The following is a 4,194-nucleotide window of genomic DNA, read 5'->3' on the forward strand; positions in this document are numbered from 1 at the left end:
GGAATTCCAATTCCCACATTTCTCAAGTCCAAGCCTAGGGGAAAATGCATCCCCATTACATATCCCAATTGTTCATGCCCCAAAACTAAATCCTAGCCTCATCCAACCTCTCCTCATGAGATTTAGCTAGAATTTGGGCAGCATGACCTTTGTTTTCTCATCGTTTACCAGTTTAAACAAAAGGGTACCTAATTGACTTTCAGCCCAACCAATTCAACAACTCAATACATAACAAGCATGCATATATGAAATTTCAAGTAGGCATCATTTACATTACATATCCTTTACAAATCATAGAACTTAGCTTACAAAACACTATGATCATTCCCTTGGCTCCCATCAACAAAAGGTGTAACCAAAGGCATGAGCATAGGCTAAGTTCATTCAATGAATCAAGGCATACAAATGACCAAGGGCTTTCAAAATAAACTCCTATACATGTCAACTACAAAAGGCATGCATAAACTCAAAAGGAATGCCACATCTCATGCATAATCCAGATATGGCCACTTGCCACCAGAGGCTCCTGCAGCATCCTTACCTGAAAGGGGGTCCCCACAACACGGGGTGAGATATACGAATATATCCAGTAAACCAGGGGTCCTTGGAGCATCTCTCCACCCCACAGTTCCATATCAGTGTAATAGCAATAACAATAATAATGCAGTAAATACATATCTATGCAAAGTGCAATACATCTCCAGGAGAAATCCCTCGAGCTCTCAAGCTGTCCTAAGGAAACTCAGATGCAAATAGTCCTACTGGCCAGCTAACTACCAAGTATGATTTACGCATCGTCATGCCACATACCAACATAGGGAAACACCATCCTATGCCACACCAAATGCATACACATACGTATAACAAAGCATTACACTATTTTATTGCATTTATATACACAATCACAACCTCCACCCTTTCAGGGCTTGGTAGAACAGTCAAGGGAATTACACCCAAGGTCCGAAGGCTTACCTCAATGCTTCAGTCAACCTTTGTTCTTCACCAACAGTTTCAGCAATCAACTTTTACAAACATACACCTACACATGGTGTAATGCAATCAACACATTGCATCCAAGAGTATTTCACAATCAACCATCAATTACTCAATTCAAAGCACAACCCAAGTATGAGCTTACCAATTCCAATGAGCTATTCAAGCTCCATAGCTTGCTCCAATGGTTGATCACTCACGGTTGGTCCAAATGTCTCAATCCTAGACATCACAAGGACCCAATCGATCATTCAACTCACTAATTGTTCAACATGCTAGAATACTAACCAATCCAAGCATGAATTTTCCAATATTATGAACAATTATCAAATGATTATCTAGGCTCATTTCCACCGATTAAATGACATTCCTAGCATTTTCCATAACATGCTCTAAGCTCCATTCTTCCTAGAACATAGCTAATTCAACTACATTTCATAAAAATCCCAATTTACTATTCACAAACCCTAACCCATGCAAATTTCAAGGAATCATGAGGTTCAAGGGCTTAAATCTTACCACCAATGGTTGCACAACAATGATGGAAGTGTTCCTCAAGCTCCCATGGAGGTAGAAGCCACCAAAACTCCAAAATCTCACCAATGGCCGAATTTTTGAGAGCCAATATCCCTCTCCACAATGTTCCCCACTCAAAACAAAGCTTGGATTATGAAAGAGGGCGAGATTCTAAGCGATTTAGGCTTTTGAATCATCCAAAACCATCAAGGTTTGATCTCTCTCTCTCTCTTTCCCTTTTCTTCTTCCCTCTCTTCTCCCTCTCTTCTCTTCTCCTTCTTTTCTGTTTCTCGACGGGCTTCTGGGAAAAATGGGGGCATTTGGTGACTTAAGTCACTTAACTTAGGTTAAGTGGCTCTAAGCGGGTGTTGGTTCGTCTATCTATTTAACTCCAATAATTACCAAACTTTACCCAAAAGTCTGGAACGTTATTCTAGGAATATTACTATTTTTATTTTTATATTTTGGGTACTTTTGACAGTACCCATTTATACCCCTTAATTTTCACTGAGTACACTTTTTAACTCCAAAGCGACTCAGATTCATTTTATTAAGCCTCATACTTAATTTCATTCACTAAAACATGTTTAATTAATTAATTACACTTGATTTCCTAATTAGTTAATATGGGCTATTATAATAAATCTTGTAAAAATGAGTAGGTTCAGAATCCTAAGTTTGGGATTAAAATGATAAGCGTATCTATTAGTGCTAATATAGTGTGATTAAACTTAAACCGCCTATATATAGTGCTTGGCACTAAACCCTAGGCTGATACTCAGCCTCCTACGTGGGTTTTCTTCTGAACCTTGAGTCTCCAAGTTGCCACCTTGCTCTTCTTCATGAAAACTCAACAAAGAACCACCTTTTCTCTTTGAATCTTCCTCTAAATGTGTTAAACACTTGGGTGTGAGCTTGGTGAAGGAGAAAGGTACCATTTTCTGAGTGTTGGTTTCTGTTTAGGGTGTGCATGACAACCTTCCCGAAATGAGTTTTTTTTTTAATTTTTGTTCCCAGAAACAAAAATGGATGAGAATTGCGTTTGACAAAATTGGTTTTTTTTTTGTTCCCGGGATGAACCGATTTTTTTTTATGCTGGGGAACAAAAAAAAAGAATTAAAAATTTTCTGCTTTTCTAATTCTGGGCACAAAATTAGAATCAGTTTTCTAATTCATCTTGCAAGGAGTATGCGCATTTTGTCCCTGATTTAGATATGGAGAAGATTGCTGATGTGCAGAGCACTAGCCTTTGTCGCTGAACCGAGTTCTTATTCCTTCAAATTCTTCTCTGCCTTCTCTCCCTCGCCCCTCCCTATCTTATTCACATTGGCCTTCTCTGGTGTGAAACCAGAATACTCCCCCACATTCAGCATGTGGCAGCTGTCCATGCTGTTACTGATAGCCCACTTTCCCATAATCAACTTCTCTTTTGGTTCTTTCTCTACAGCTAGCAAATTCCCTCCAATTTCCTCATTCCCTTGCTTCCTTTCTTTCATACGCACGCAGCGCACTATCCTCCATCCCCTTCTTTTTGTATTATATAGTCGAATGGTAAGAGGGCAAGTCTTGGAATAGTGGCAATATTATTATTTTATCACTGAAAGATTATGGGTTCAAATTTGGGAAAGTCTCTTTGCAAATATGCAAGGGTAAGACTGCATATAATTCTCAGAATGAAAAAAAAATTGTGTTAACAAATGTAATTCTGATTCTCGGAATAAAAATAAAATATGTTAACAAACGTAATTCTGATTCTCAGAACTCTTCCAAGGCACAGAAATAGAAAAGAATCATTTTTTTCAGAAACAGTGCCAGGAATTAGAATGGTTATCATGCGCAGCCTTAGTGGTGGTCTAGGGGCTGACTTCATAGTGAGAGTTGAAGGAACCATTGTCATGGTGTTTTGATGCTTCAAGAAGCTTTCCTTGTGAAAAAAGGACCTTGCTTTGTTGTCATTTTCGTTTGCCTTCAAGTTAGAACTGTAGAGGTAGTATGGTGAGCTCCAAGAGCAATTGTTGCTCTATTTTGAGCTTGGGTAAGTGTTACCAACCTTGATCATGAGTGGTTGATGTTTAAAAATGGAGTCTTGGCATGTTAATGAGTTAAACAAGTATGTAATCTGTATATGATCCTTAAACACGGTAAAATGCATGCTTTAATGATTTAGTGGGTTAAAAGATGAACCTTTGGAGTGATATCTCGCGAAATGTAGATACTGCATTCTGTCGCGAAATATCCGGATATGGTATCCGGATATTGATATACGGATATGCCCCTGACATACATCCGGATATTCTGGGTTTGCGTGAACAGTAACAGTACTGTTCACACATAACTAAGTTATAGGTTTGTGGACCCTAGTTTGTGTCAGTTAAACTTCTGTAATGACTAAGTTAAGTCAGAATCAAGGGATTAAGGGCTTGTGGCTTTGTGAGAAGCCTTAAGACATGAAACGTAAAAGAGAAGCGTTGTCTTAATGTTTATGCTTATGAGCTATGGTTATTGATATGATTGCTGGTCCCAAATCAGATTATGATTCTGCTGTGTTGGGATTTGAGCTTTGATTGGACTCTTGGCATTGGATTGTTATCTTGCAAGGTAAGCTTTCGTGTCCTCGGTTTAGCCATTGTTTGTTTCACCATGTCTCATGGGGGGATGGTTATATGCATGATGTGTTTTCATGTA

General features: G+C 38.7%; 1 long non-coding RNA gene across 1 annotated transcript; it reads right to left on the reverse strand.

The window, feature by feature from the left end:
- Positions 1-338: 338 nt before the first annotated feature.
- LOC133306073 (uncharacterized) lies at positions 339-1,216 on the reverse strand. Its single transcript, XR_009750840.1, has 3 exons — positions 1,139-1,216; positions 973-1,039; positions 339-541 (listed from the first exon to the last, which is right to left on the reverse strand). It is a non-coding gene; the product is annotated as an uncharacterized LOC133306073 (long non-coding RNA).
- Between the last annotated feature and the right edge of the window lie 2,978 nt (positions 1,217-4,194).

The sequence above is a fragment of the Gastrolobium bilobum genome, unplaced genomic scaffold (genome assembly GCF_033153095.1).
Source record: "Gastrolobium bilobum isolate Gb01-03AN ecotype WA unplaced genomic scaffold, APGP_CSIRO_Gbil_v1 utg2037, whole genome shotgun sequence".
Classification (NCBI taxonomy): Eukaryota; Viridiplantae; Streptophyta; class Magnoliopsida; order Fabales; family Fabaceae; genus Gastrolobium; species Gastrolobium bilobum.